Genomic DNA, 16,313 nt, shown 5'->3' on the forward strand with positions numbered 1-16,313 from the left:
ACCAGGCTCCCCCATCCCTGGGATTCTCCAGGCAAGAACACTGGAGTGGGTGGCCATTTACTTCTCCAATGCATGAAAGTGAAAGTGAAAGTGAAGACACTCAGTCATATCCGACTCTTAGCGACCCCATGGACCCCATGGACTGCAGCCTACCAGGCTCCTCTGTCTATGGGATTTTCCAGGCAAGAGTACTGGAGTGGGGTGCCATCACCTTCTCCAAGGTAATACTATAAAGCCCAAATAAAAGACACATTGAATAAACTTGCTGTAAGGGGCCTAAGGAAAGTTAAAAGGTGATATGACCACAGAATATCAGGGAAAATAGAACATTTTCATCTTCTTGACAGATGTATGTCCAGAATTTAGCATAGTACTTAGTATCATGGCATATGGTAGGCACGCAACATTTTTTATGAAAGAAGACATATCCAGCTTTAATAAAATCAGACACCACTGTAGTATCAGACACACCTCCTACTGCCTTTTCTTTCCAGTCTAGATGGAATAAGCAGTAGACTATGTTATGAGGGTCCCTATTCAAACCATACTTGAAGCACCAATTCATAGGCTGAAAAGAGACCTATGTTATCACCTAGTGTGAAGACCTTGAACTTTACTCAATTAGTTAGTAATGGACTTGAAGTATTAAGGCTGTTATACACTTAGGGAGAAAGTGGAAGATGCAGTGATCTGAGGTTACGAGCAAGCAGAGGCAGCCAATGCCGTGAACAAAAATGGAGCCAACTTGCTGGGAGGAACAGCAAGGAATGAGCAGGCAACCCCGAGAACCAGGAAGCAGCCTCTCCGTCTCAGTTCCATCCTATTGGAAGGCTACCTCTACATTTTTTTCCTGGCCTCTGATGTTATGTGGTTTCAATGAGTTTACATGGCATTCTGATCATTTCAACCAAAAGAAGCTTGACCAAAACAACCATAAATGGCAACAGCAGCATCATAAGCCAACAGCCTGAGAAGACTAATAAAACTAATAACCATTCCCACGCCCCTTCCAACAGCGCAAGCATTTAGGATCAATGCTGGTCATTTTCAGAAATACAAGTCATGGTGGATTATTTTATATGGCTCTGCCCTGACCCATCGCTAAATCACGCAGACCCATTTCACCTGCCTCTGGCAAAGCAGATAGATTCTTTTCCTTCACAACCAGGTATAGATTTCTTTCTGTTTTATTACATTATTGCAAGTAATGCTGTCTGCCAAACCACATGCCCTTAAACTGAAATGGCTTCTGGCCGAGCACTGGGTTAACCGTAACAGTAAATCAGTCAATATGCACAGCCTAGAGACCACAGCCGTTAAATAGATGTCTTTGGCTTTAGGTGGGGAACCCTCAAACACCCAACTCAGTCCCTAATAAGACCTTCTAAAAAGATTTTATTTCAAATAGTATTTTAAATCACATAGCAGTTTATCATGAGACTTTTGTTTTTTTATTGTGAGGTTTTATATGGAATATAAAGGCACAAAAAGAGAATCGGTGACAGGTCTGCAATAATTCAATAACTGGTAAAAAGAAAATATTAGTCTTTCAGAATTTGTAATATTCCAAAAAAACTTTAAGAGTTGAAATGTCTGGCCTCTGCTTACCCTGTCTGACTTGCTCTGGCTGTGTTTTCTGCATACTGGAAATAATTCCTAACACAACAGTTACTAAGAGAGTTTAGTCAGTATTTTCAGTGTGCACTGGTAGATGGATTTCTTTATCTCCTCTGGGAAACTTATGATCCAAAGGTTAGAGCATGATCAAATAAACCCTGGAGAGTTTGTGTGCTTTCTTCTGAATTATCCCAAAGCTTTCCTGTCTAACTTCATCTCTGTTGCTCCTACCTTACATCATCTCAATTACATATATAAAAAACTAGAGGAAATGGTGTTTACTTGTTTGTAAGGCAGAGACATTACTTTGCCAACAGAGGTCTGTCTAGTCAAGGCTATGGTTTTTCCAGTAGTCATGTATGGATGTGAGAGTTGGACTATAAAGAAAGCTGAGCACTGAAAAATTGATGCTTTTGAATTGTGGTGTTGGAGAAGACTCTTGAGAGTCCCTTGGACTGCAAGGAGACCCAACCAGTACATCCTAAGGGAGATCAGTCCTGAATATTCATTAGAAGGACTAATGCTGAAGCTGAAACTCCAATACTTCAGCCACCTGATATGAAGAGCTGACCCATTTGAAAAGACCCTAATGCTGGGAAAGATTAAGGGCAGGTGGAGAAGGGGACAACAGAGGATGAGATGGTTGGATGGCATCACTGACTCAAATGGACATGAGTTTGGGTAGACTCTGGGAGTTGATGATGGACAGGGAGGCCTGGTGAGCTGCAGTCCATGGGGTTGCAAAGAGTCGGACACAACTGACTAAACTGAACTGAACTGAAAGGCATCAGAGATACTTCATAAGAAGATACCTGGCATACTAAGGTACAGAGTAGTAAAAAGATGATATTATAATATAGATCATGTATTATTCTGCTTTGATATAATTTTACATATATTTTAGTGAAATGAAGAAATGGATATGTGGTAATATTTTGAGTTTATGTATTTCTTTTTCCTAAACATCTTGAAGTAACTCACAATCTTATATTGTTTTATCTTTATACCGAGAAATGAAACAGTTTACCATAGGTTCTTTCACACAACATAGATAAGGTATAAAAATGGAGTCAAGGAAGCTGAGATACATAATAATCAGCTAAATAACAGAAGATTAATTCACAAGAGTGTCTGTTGCACAGGAAAAATGTGAAGTATATTTGTGTTTGATTTGCTTAAAACAGCATTCTCCATGGTCCTTTGAAGCTGGTTTCACCTTTCTTCTTCCCCTTTTCCTACCTACTCAATGGACATGAATTTTCACAAACTCCTGGAGATAGTGAAGCACAGGGAAGCCTGGTGTGCTGCAGTCAATGGGGTCACAGAGCTGAATACAACTTAGAGACTGGACAACAACAAACCTATATATCCAGTGCCCCACCAACCTGGAAATTTTCTGTTTCTGTAAACGTCCTGATTTCCTATGGCTTGCACACACTCTACTCCTTAACAGGTTCCAACTTCTTTCATTCATTTTTTTATCTAGAGAATTTCCACTCATCTTCAAGATCTCAGCTTTGAGAAGCTTTTTACATGGACAGAGTTGCTTTGGTCTTGCAGTTTCCACCAGAACTTTGGCCATACCATTTCTTTAACTCTTATCTTGGTTAATATTGAAAATTATCTGCACTTATGTCTTCCCAATTGCAGATGGTGACTGCAGCCATGAAATTAAAAGACGCTTACTCCTTGGAAGGAAAGTTATGACCAACCTAGATAGCATATTCAAAAGCAGAGACATTACTTTGCCAACAAAAGTCTGTCTAGTCAAGGCTATGGTTTTTCCAGTAGTCATATATGGATGTGAGAGTTGGACTGTGAAGAAGGCTGAGTGCCGAAGAATTGATGCTTTTGAACTGTGGTGTTGGAGAAGACTTTTGAGAGTCCCTTGGACTGCAAGGAGATCCAACCAGTCCATTCTGAAGGAGATCAGCCCTGGGATTTCTTGGGAAGGAATGATGCTAAAGCCGAAACTCCAGTACTTTGGCTACCTCATGCGAAGAGTTGACTCATTGGAAAAGACTCTGATGCTGGGAGGGATTGGGGGCAAGAGGAGAAGGGGACAACAGAGGATGAGATGGCTGGATGGCATCACTGACTCAATGGACGTGAGTCTGAGTGAACTCCGGGAGTTGGTGATGGACAGGGAGGCCTGGCGTGCTGTGATTCATAGGGTTGCAAGGAGTTGGACATGACTGAGCAACTGAACTGAACTGACTGATGTCTTCCCAATTAGGACTTGAATTATTTAAGGGCTAAACTCAACACCCAGCATAATATTCCATATAAGGTAGATAATCTGTAAAATATTTGGTGCATGAGAATACTAATAAATTATTTGCTGCAAAAGTATTAGCATTAAGGATATAGGCAAAGAGCCTCCATTCTCTGAATGCATTTCAGAACTAATTTTGCTTAACTTTGGCTTCCCATGTGATGTTAGTGGTAAAGAACCAGCCTGCCAATGCAGGAGACATAAAAGATGTGGGTTCGATCCCTGGGTTAGGAAGATTCCCTGGAGGAGAGCATGGCAACCCACTCCAGTATTCTTGCATGGAGAATCTCATAAACAGAGGAGCCTGGCGGACTACAGTCCATAGGGTCGCAAAGAGCTGGACACAACTGAATCAACTTAGTGCACACACGCACTTGTTTATCTTGATGAGAGAGACTCAGGTATTTCAGGTATATAATTGAAGATGGCATTGAATTTCAAAGGTTCTCTAACTCTACAAACTTGTTTGTGAGATAATATTCATACAATTAAATGTATTTGGATGACCATGATTTTCATAGCTTCAATTTTTTTACCAACTTGAAAATAATGTATGTGTAATTAAATACACTGAATTTAAGTGTACAAGTCATTGAGTTTTGCCAAATGTATATACCTTACAATCTGTGTAACTCATAACCCTATCACGATATAGAATATTTGAATCACCCAGAAAGTTTCCTCCAACCCCTTTGCACTCAATCCATTTCATGCCACTCGCCCAAGCAACCACTACTCTTATATTTATCAATATAGATTAGTTTTGAATCACCTAGGACTTGATATAAACAAACTCTTAAGTACACACTTTGCTGCATCTTTCTTTTTTTGTTATGGTAGTGATGTGTATCAGAGTTTTGCTCATTTTTATTATTGAATACTATTTCATTATATGAATGTACAACATTTTGTGTATCCACTCACCAGTCAATGGGTATTTGGGTTTTTAATAGGTTTTAGCTATGGGGCTTCCCTGGTGGTTCAATTGGTAAAGAATCCACCTGAAATGCAGGAGACCTGGGTTCAATCCCTGAGTTGGCAAGATCCCCTGGAGGAGGGCATGGCAACCCACTTCAGATTTCTTGCCTGGAGAATCCCATGGGCAGAGGAGCCTGGTGGGCTACAGTCCATGGGGTCACAAAGAGTGGACACACTGTGTGACTAAGCAGAGCACAGCACACCATTATGAAGAAAGCTGCTTGTATTTGTATATGTCTTCCTGTTATTTGTATAGGTCTTTTGTATATGTACATTTACAAATGTATATATGTACATTTGTATATGTCTTCCTGTTATTTTTTAACTTCTTCTGGCTAAATACCCAGGAGTAGAATTGTTATGTCATGTGATAAACATGTATTTAAGTTTACAAGAAATTGATAAAATATTTTCTTAAGTTTTTGTACCATTTTATATTCCCACAGCAATGTTTGAGAGTTCTAGTTGCTCTTTACATTGGGCCAGCTTTGTGAAAAACACCATTGGTATTTTGAAGGAACTGGACTCAATCTGTAGAGATTGCTTTGAGTAGTATGGACATTTTAACAATATTGATTCTTCCAATCTATGAGTACTGTATATATTTTCATTTATTTATGCTGTCTTTAATTTCTTTCTTCAGTGTTTCATAGTTTTCAAAGTACAGATCTTTCACCTCTTTGGTTAAATTTATTCCTAGATATTTTGTTCTTTCTGAGGCAAGTGTCATGCAATTGTTTCCTTCATTTCTCTGATAGTTTGTTATTGGTGTGTAGAAATGTCACTGATTTCTGTAGAATGATTTTATACTCTATAACTGTATTCAATTCATGTTTTAGTTGTAACAGTTTCCTGGTGGAGTCTTCAGGGTTTTCTATATATAGTATCATGTCATTTGCAAAGAGTTAGATTTTATTTCTTTTTTAATTTGAATTACTTTTATTTCTTTTTCCTGCCTAATTGTTGTGGCTAGAACTTCAATTGTTGTTGCTGTTGTTCAGTTGCTAAGTCATGTCTGACTCTTTGCAACCCCATGGACTGCAACATGCCAGGCTCCTCTGTCCTCCACTATCTCCTTGAGTTTGCTCAAATTCATGTCCTTTGAGTCAATGATGCCATCCAACCAGCTCACCCTCTGTTGCCCCTTTCTCTTTCTGCCCTCAATCTTTCCTAGCATCAGGGTCTTTTCCAATGAGTCAGCTCTTCACGTCAGGCAGCCAAAGGATTGGAGCTTCAGCTTCAGCATCAGTCCTTCCAATGAATATTCAGAATTGATTTCCTTTGGGATTGACTGGTTTGATCTTGCAGTCCAAGGGACTCTCAAGAGTCTTCTCTAGCACTGCAATTCAAAAGCACCAATACTATTTGAATAAAAGCGACAAAGGTAAGCAACCCTCTCTTGTCCCTGATCTTAGAGAAAAAGCTTTTATATTTTCTCATCCTTGTTAGCTGTGCATTTATCATACATAACCTTTACTATATTGAGATATGGTTCTTCTATACCCACTTCACTGAGCATTTTTATCATAAATATATGTTGAATTTTGTTAAATGCTTTTTCTGCATCTATTGAGATGATCATATGATTATTTTGTTAATGCTGTGTATCATATTGATTGATTTGCAAATGTTAAACCATCCTTGCAATACTGGAATGAATTCTACTTGATTGTCTTGCATGATCTTTATAATGTATTATTGAATTTAGTTTGCTAATATTGATTTTTTCATCTATGTCCTATATTACTTAGGTTATTGGCCTATAATTTTATTTTTCTGTGAATGTGTATAGGTTATATGCATATACTATACCAATTTATATAAGAAACTTAAACATCTTTCAAGCATCCTCCAGTCTTCCATGGAGGTCCTGAAACCAACTTCCCACCCTCAGTGTAATAGGCTCATCAAGGATATAGACTTCCAGAAAATAAGTTTATTCTTATCTAGTTGGGTATTCTGCCACATGGCACCACCGATGACTCCTTGGACCTCTTTCAACTGTTACTATCCTAGTTCGCTTTTTATCTCTCCGATTTTCCTCACAGACAAACTGTCCTCTGTCCTCTACATTTGTCTCTTAGCCCCATCTCTTCTTTAATTCATGTAGCTTGAGTTATGCCATACATTTTATTATCTTCAACTATCACTGCATAAGTCAGAGTTTTTTGAGGATTCAAAAACTACCTCAATTATTTTAATAGAAAAAAATTAAACAACTGTTAAACAGCTTACAGAAAACTAAAAAGGCAAAAGGGAAACACTTTCTGTGGTTAAATGTAGGCTTGTGGACCAAATGGAATCTTTGAAGCTCAGGTGCTAGAAGGGAGCCTGTGGAGCCAAAAGTTAGATCTTTGAGGACAGAGTACTTCTCAGCTAGTACTGGTGTTTAAGAGCTTGAAAGAGGAGTCCCACTGGACTGGGACTCAGTGTTCTGAAGATGAAGCATATTCTGGTTGATGCTGAGTTTTCTGAGAGGAATGTAATGAGGCTGATTTTAATGGCACAGAAAAATTGCAAACTGCAATCGACCGCTACTTGTAGAACCAACTGTCACTACCAGGGTGACTGGAATCAGAAGCAAACAGGAAAGAGTAAGTTTTTTTTTTACCCATCCAGATTTCCAGATTTTCTCCAGTGCCTGTTTTTGGCAAAGCATAATGGGGACCAACTAGCAAAAGAGTTCAACTTCAGCATAAAAAAGCAGAGTATTAAAGTGTGAGTTTGACACTAAAAGACAATAGTATAATAATCACGATGGTTCAGGTATTTGGTTACCCAATATCTGTACACACTTTTTTAACATCAACTTGACTGATAGAAACTACTTTACACTTTGACTCAACAAAATTCTTTGTATGTTCAAGGACGCTCCCAATTTGCTTCAAAACAAGTAGATGTCATGTTTCAAAAATCGTTGTATTCATCTCTGAAAGATAACCACACATTGCGCTAGTTGAGTAGGAGCTAGGCACCATCGACAGCCTACTTCCCATGGTACAACAACCATCATGTGATCACAACAATTTCTGAACATTCTTAACCCAGAATAATCTCTGTTACTGACACCCCAGGATGACAAAGTGCATACCTACTGAAAAGAAGCTGGTACCTAGAATAAGGTATACTGATTACTTGACAACATATTATGCAAAATTTTAAAAATACACAGAAAGCAACCTACACATGTAAACAAGACCTGGGGAAATTTTTCAGAAAGTTAATTGAAAATAAAAGAACATTATATGTAGGGAGGTGAAGGGAGAGGAAAAGAGGGGGAAAGGAAAGGGGAGGGGAAAGATGGAAGAATAAAGAGGAATGAAAAGAACAAAAGAAGGGAAAAAAAGCATCTCCTAAAATGATAATCACAGTTACCTCCAAGAGGGATTATTATGAATAAAATTTTACCAATTTTGCATAAAGGGCATATACTATTTTTACAGTCAGGAGAAACTACATATAAGAAAAAAAAAATTAAAGCTGCTCCACTGGATCAGGTGATTTCTTTCAGACAGGAAGACTCTCTAAACTCTTGGGAAACAATCAGTTCCTCTAAAATGGGATCAAGTCCTACGCTTTTAGTCGAACTTTTATAAAGCCTTTAGAATAGCACCATGCTCAGATAACCACTCAACAAATGAACTGGACTTATTATTCATTCTTTATAAAATTCTAATGACAAGAATTTTGAAAGATTGATAAATATTTGTTAGAATCAGCAGCAGAGATTATTAGATTTTCCCTAAACTTAGATAACAAAAAAGTATTATCATTTTTCAAAAAATATTTCAGTAATCACATTTAAATTTTTTTATTTTTTAAATTATGGAAGTATAATAACACATTTATAGGAGACTTGGAAAATACAGAACAAAGTTACATATAGTTCCATTATATATTGTTGCTGTTCATTGTTCAATCACGCATCATGTCTGACTCTTTGCAACCCCATGGACTGCAGCACACCAGGCTTCTCTGTCCTTCACTGACTCCTGGAGTTTGTTCAAACCATGTCCACTGAGTCAGTGATGCCATTCAACCATCCCATCCTCTCTCGTCCCCTTCTCCTCCTGTCTTCAATCTTCCCCACCATCAGGGTCTTTTCTAATGAGTTGGCTCTTCACATCAGTTGCCAAAGTATCGGAGCTTCAGCTTCAGTATCATTCTTTACAAGTTTTAGTTGGAGTTTCCACATCAAGCTCTCAAAAATTAATAGAATGAATAGACAGAAGAGTAGAAGTGTATTGTATACCTGAAAAGCACTATGAACCAATTCAACATAACTAAGATTTATACAATTTTCATACAACAGCAGGACGCAATTTCTATTCAAGTTCCTGTAGACTATAAACCAGGAGACGCTGGAACATATCCAGTGCTATAAAACAAGGTGCAAAAACTTCATGGTCTAAAGGTATTGAAATCATACAGAGTCTGTTCTCTTATCACTGTAGAATTGTTAGAAATCAATATCAAAAGATACTGTAAAATAACCCACATATTTTCAAGTACAAAATGACATTTACTAAGAGAGAACTTTGACTTAGCCATTGAAAGCCTCACTAAAGTTAAGAGACTAAAAAACACAGAGGGTGATTGCAGAGAAGAAAGCATTTAAATGAGAAATTAATATCAGAATGATAAATTAATATCAAAGATATTAAAAACCCCATGTATTTAGAAATGCCCACTTTTAAATGATGAGTGTATCTAGGAAGCCATGAAAAGGAAAATTAGAAAATATTTGTAACAGAATAAAGATGAAAAGAGAATTTTTCAGAATTTGTTGTATGCAGCTGAAGTTGCTCAATGCAGCTAAATAGAGTGTGGAATCTCAAATAAGGTATGAAAATAAATAATGGAGACTAGCATAAAATTTCGTGAAATTTAAACAAAATTTGTACTTTTAGTTAATAATAGTTTATCACTTGTTAATTTCTTTTTTTTTTTTTTTTTTTTTTTTTACAGCATGGTACTTCCTTCTACTCTCAGAATTGGAGTAATCACATTTATTTATTGAAATTTTAAGCTGAATTATTATTGAATGAATCATTATAGCAAAGACATTATAGCATTTCTTAGACCACCTGTGATTTTGAATTTTTTCTACCTGTATCTCCTTCTGTGAAAATAAAGCTCCTTTGGAGTCACTACAAGAAGTGGTGTAGGTAGATACAAATTCTTATTTGGGCGCAGGCTCCTCCTCCGGGCTCCAGTTCTGCTGGAGACGCAGCCCAGCGAGTACATCGCTTTACAGCGATCTTCTGAGCGGGTCATCTGGCCTTGCCCTACTGCAAGGGCTGCGGTGTCCCCGCGCGTTCGCAGGCAGGGTGGAAGAGCCAGCCACTCTCCCAGCCTCGGTGGTTTGGTGAACACAAGCCCCAGCGTGCCTGGAGAGTGCAACCCCTCGCCCGGCCCGTCAAGTCCCGGGCGTGAGCCGCGCTGACCGAAGGAGGATGGCAGCCTCTGAGGTAGAGAAGAGCAGCAAGAAGAAGACCGAGAAGAAACTTGCTGCTGGAGAGGAAGCCAAATGGATGGCAGGTTTCATGGGCGTCATGAGTAACATGCGGAAACAGTGATTTAAATCCACCACCCAGCTATAGTTGAATCCACAGTCTACCCAGGGATCTGTACCCAGGGTCAACTTGAATTCACGCTGGGAGGGACTGATTGCAGAACCTTGTTGACAAGCCACACAAATCCAAAGAAAACACTGTGTGATGTGATCCTTATGGTCCAGGAAAGAAAGATACCTGCTCATCGTGTTGTCCTTGCTGCAGCCAGTCATTTTTTTAACTTAATGTTCACAACTAACATGCTTGAATCAAAGTCCTTTGAAGTGGAGCTCAAAGATGCCGAACCTGACATTATTGAACAACTTGTGGAATTTGCTTATACAGCTAGAATTTCTGTGAATAGCAACAATGTTCAGTCCTTGTTAGATGCAGCAAATCAGTACCAGATTGAACCTGTGAAGAAAATGTGTGTTGATTTTTTGAAGAACAAGTTGATGCTTCAAACTGTCTTGGTATAAGTGTATTAGCAGAGTGTCTAGACTGTCCTGAATTGAAAGCAACTGCAGATTACTTTATTCATCAGCATTTTACTGAAGTTTATAAAACTGATGAATTTCTACAACTTGATGTCAAGCGAATTACACATCTCCTCAACCAGGACACTCTGACTGTGAGAGCAGAGGATCAGGTTTATGATGCTGCAGTCAGGTGGTTGAAATATGATGAACCTAATCGCCAGCCTTTTATGGTTGACATCCTTGCTAAAGTCAGGTTTCCTCTTAAAGAATTTCTTAAGTAAAACAGTACAAGCTGAACCACTTATTCAAGACAATCCCGAATGTCTTAAGATGGTGATAATTGGCATGAGGTATCATCCCCTTTCTCCAGAGGATCGAGAAGAACTGGTAGAAGGCACAAGGCCCAGAAGGAAGAAACATGACTACCGCATAGCCCTGTTTGGAGGCTCCCAACCACAGTCTTGTAGATATTTTAACCCAAAGTTGAAAAAAGATGAGTGTGCTGCACAAGCCTGGAAATGAGACTGTAACTTCAGAAATCTCATTTCATGTCTTGCTTTGCTCTTATAAATGGCACATACTTGGTGCTCTTCTGTATACTCACAAATTCTTAGACTTATAGTGGAAAAATGTAAATAACTGAGGATATAACTACCAATAAAAATTCTTATTCCATCAATTATTACTCATGTCCTAATGTTAACACTATTAGCACCCCATTATAATATTTATTAAATATTTCTGTTGGAAGTTCCACCCTCTCCTTTCTTTTTGCTAAAACTACATCTTAAAAATTTTCACCATTTACTCTTATTTAATATTTTAATATAAGTTGATTGTCTTTATTATTTCTAATATTAAAAGTCAGGAGGCTGATTTCTCTATAAATTATTATTTACCTTGAATTTCCAAAGTGAACATTATTTCATTTTCCATTTCAAGTAGACTGCTTAATAATAAATACTGTATAGGAATTGTTTTAAAATTCTTGAATTTAATATTATTGGAGATGTTAAAATGGTTTTAACTATCATTAATGGAACCCATTGATATGTGTCCTATACCTGTCCCAAATGATTATTTTCACTTAATTGATCTCCTTCAAAGAGACAATTTAAGCAGTACTACTTAATTGAATTATCTAGAATTAAGCAGTATCCTTATAGTGTTGTCTTTAGATATTCCTTGGATATCACTCATGAGAAGCAGCAAATATTTATATTAATTGCTGATTGAAAGATGATAATAAAAAATATTAATTTTTTTCTAGTAGATAAGTAGATAAAGTAGTAGAAATCTTGGGTTGTTATATTTGAATTGAAATGATACTGTTCTTGTTGTCCTTTCATGAATTCTGCTGAGCCTCCTCTTCCCCTTCCCCACTGTATTATTGTACTATTATACTACTATTAGCTATGCCAAAAACTAACAAAGTAGCTAATAGTAGTATATTGGCTGGTTTTGGAGAAGGAAATGGCAACCCACTCCAGTATTCTTGCCTGGAAAATCCCATGGATGGTGGAACCTGGTAGGCTACAGTCCATGGTGTTGCAAAGAGTTGGACATGACTGAGCAACTTCACTGGGACTGGCTGGCTTAAGCTATCATTCTGGTGGTCACTTTATTTGAAATAAAATAACTTATAAGAGGAAAAGGCAAGCTGTCCTTGAATTTCCCTTAAAGTCTGGAACATAAAATTGTCATAGGCTTTTCCTCATTACATAAAGAAAGGGAAGGTATCCTTATAGCCCCAAATATTCACATCAGCTCCATTACCTGTAAAGAATCACCTGCCAATGCAAGAGACTCAGGAGACTTGGGCTCAATCCCTGGGTCAGGAAGATCCTCTGCAGAAGGGCATGGCAACCCACTCCAGTGTTCTTGCCTGGAGAATCCCATGGACAGAGGAGCCTGGTGGACTACAGCCCATAAGGTATCAAAGAGTCGGACATGACTGAAGTGTAAGCATGCACTCATGCATTTCCAACACTAATCTTTTACCATACAAATTAATTTCAATATCTAAAGAGAAGCATAATAAGAATGTTATCTTAGATTTAAGCATGTTGACCTCTGTGAATTATTTCTACTGAATGTTACTGTATTTTGCCATGGCCTTAGGTGATTTGATAGTCATAATCTACTATTAGCTATGCCAAAAACTAACAAAGTATCCTCCTCTTAAGTACAAATAAGAATTTGTATCTACCTACACCACTTCTTGTACAGGTGTTATATGATGTTTAAATTAAATGAGAGTATTTTAAGCCAGTATGTTTTGCTACTTGGATGGAGGAAGCATGTAAATCCTACAATTTTGTCATTGTGATGACTCATGAACATGCCATTGTGTTAATGTACCATCCTGTTGTTGAAGAAAGCTAGAATTAACATGCAGCTTTAAATGTATTTATGTGTAATATACATCTACATACATATTTTATAAAATAAAAATGAATATATGTATATTTTTTCCTTCTGCTTATTTTATTTTTAAACAACTTAGCAAATAATTTAGTCAAGGTTATTGCCCTAATTTGAAAAGAACTTTGAATTTTGGCACCAAAAGAAAAAAATGCTTAAGAATTGAACATTTTGTTTGTATTATGTTGTCTTTTATTTACTTTTATTAAGTAACAATAAACCAAAATAAACCACAAAGCGCTTGTGCACTTAAATACCTTCAGTGAATTTAAAGACTTACAGAATTAATGGCTTAGGCAGACTTTCTTTGAGCAACAGAAACAAAGAGAAATCAATATGCCTATCTGTCAGAATTAAGCAGTTTTATATTCTGATCCACTAAATCTATCCTCAGTTAAATACGAAGGAAGAAATATCCAAAGCAATAAATCTGGATATGTAAACTTTCATAAAGAGATTCTATAGTCAAAAAATGTTAGAAAGGTTTAAATATCTTATTCCTTTTTGTATTTAAAAAAAGATTTTTTAAAATCTTTTAAGTGAGAATTGCTTTTTAAAAAAATCACTGACACCAAACATCTGCTTCTTTTCAGCTCATCTGCAACTGAGTAAAATACAAAGAGGGGAAAAAAAAAAAACAACCACCAACTTTGCACAGTTATGCCATTAAAAAAATAACCAAAACCTTAATATCACTCTTAAAACTCTGCATGTATATACTGAAAGTTAAGCAAATGAAAATATCCCAAACTGTAAGAAGTGAATAAAAAGAGAAATTAAGAAAAAGAAATACTAACAAGAATAGTCTGGTTAATTCCAACCAACAGGTAGAAAACTGCAAATCAGAAACTAAAACACATTGCAAAAACTGCTGCACCAGCTAAACAAAATGAACCCAACTATTCTTTTTTGAGCACATTAAACCAAAGAAATGACTGAGAGACCTTATTCAAATGATAATGGTATGTGTGCGCCTAATCAACATACTGTCAACCCAAAGTGAACTGAGCTAACATTTCTTTCTATTTATACTTTCACTTAATCTCAGGCAGAAAGTAATTAATCAACCAATATAACCGGTTATTTTGAATCAACTAAATAAAACAGTAGAGAATAGGGATATTTCCACTTTACAACCAGTTATTTTGTCATCTAAGAGAAGCTGTATTAAATGGAGCCATTTCTAGGGGAAGTTCTACTGATTTAACCCATTTTAGCCCTTATTAAGAATAAATACAGTAGAAATCAGGAAAGGGATCTGGAAGACAGTGCACTAGTAAAGACGACATTTAATTCTGTACTGATACAAAGTTATCTTTAAAAAGCTCCTATCAACAAGCATCATTATCCCTGAAGAAATTGAGGATGTTAGTCAAAATGCTTATGTCACTAAAAGAGAAAAGGATGGACTCTTGAAGTTATGGTAGTCATGTTGGTTTTGTTCACATGACCTTTACCTCTAAGCCTCTCCATTCTTTTACCCAAAGACAGTTATATTTTACAAGATAGTTATATTTTACAGTATTCTTCATGTAACTTTCTAAAATATTAATCACTATTTCCTAGTCCTGATAATGATATATTTTCTAATTGCATCATAACAAAGTGAGTAGTTTAAGAAATAACTAACTATAAGAAAGAGATTTTTACTTTCTTTGCCTCATTATCTCTATTTTGCAGAAGCCAAAGTGAATACTGCTAGTCATACCGAGCAGGGATATTTTAAGGATATTTTAAGGATCAATGGCATGGGTTACAGAGCTCTCAAAGAATGGTGCTATGGATGTATTACATCTTATTGCTGTATTTTAAGCAAATGGGATCTCAGGCCCTTCAGAGAGATGGATAATCCCTTCAAATCCTTAAAGATTTGAATAATAGCTATAAGTAAGACTGGTGTTTAGTAAATATAATTTGATAACTGTATAAAGATATAATCCCATGTGACTAGGCTTTCAAGAAGAAGAGTGAAGAAAACAAAAAGCTATAATAGTTAGATTTCATCGAATCATGTGAAAAAGTGAAAAAGCAGCTTGTATGCTAAAAAGACTTTGGGGAAATGTTGAAGATGGCATGCATGCATGCTAAGTTGCTTCTGGAGTGTCCAACTCTTTGCAACCCTATGGACCATAGCCCGCCAGATTCCTCTGTCCATGGGATTCTCCAGGCAAGAATACTGGAGTGGATTGCCATGCCCTCCTCCAGCGGATCTTCCCAATCCAGGGATTGAATCCACATCCCTTACATCTCCTGCATTGGCAGAAGAATATAAAAAATAGTACAGTGGAGGGGGTCAAACAGACATGCAGAGTATGTCAAAATGAAGCAAAGAGGGGACTTCCCTAGTGGCCCAGGGGCTAAGACTCTGCGCTCCCAATGCAGAGGAACCAGGTTTATCCTTGGTCAGGGAACTAGACCCCACATGCCGTAACTAAGAATTCAAGTTTACATGCCGAAATGAAGATCTAAGATCTTGCATGCTGTAACTAACCTGGTGCAGCCAAATAACAATAAATTTTTTTAAATTGTTAAGTAAAGAATTAAAAGAAATCATCAACAGTGATCCATACACTTATGATAGCAGGCATTAGCAATGTTAATAGATGCTTAGGAGACACATTGGTCAAGATGGATATCAATCCTGATGTCTGGCCATGACAACAAGTGTATCTGGGCTATTTTGTCATCATGATATAGTGGTTAGAAATGTGGTCTCTGGTGCCGGACTCTCCAGATTCAAACACCAACCTATGTCATACATATTGGCTGTGTGACATAGACATGATACCCACTTTCCCTCTGCCTTCATATCTTCATCCGTAAAATGGAAACAGTATTACTGTCTACTTCTGAAGGTTTTCATGTGGGTTGAGTGAGCTATTATATGCTAATGTATGTTGAGTGCTTAAAGCAGTTGCAGGTGTGTGTGTTATTAGACATTTTGAACCGAGACGCTAATATTTACGAACCATGTTATATCATTAA

At 37.1% G+C, this 16,313-nt stretch overlaps 1 pseudogene; it reads left to right on the top strand.

Moving 5' to 3' along the window:
- The first annotated feature begins 10,326 nt into the window (after window positions 1-10,326).
- On the top strand, window positions 10,327-11,493 carry LOC133256052 (kelch-like protein 7; annotated as a pseudogene).
- The last annotated feature ends 4,820 nt before the right edge of the window (window positions 11,494-16,313 follow it).

Source organism: Bos javanicus, chromosome 2 (assembly GCF_032452875.1).
Source record: "Bos javanicus breed banteng chromosome 2, ARS-OSU_banteng_1.0, whole genome shotgun sequence".
NCBI lineage: Eukaryota > Metazoa > Chordata > Mammalia > Artiodactyla > Bovidae > Bos > Bos javanicus.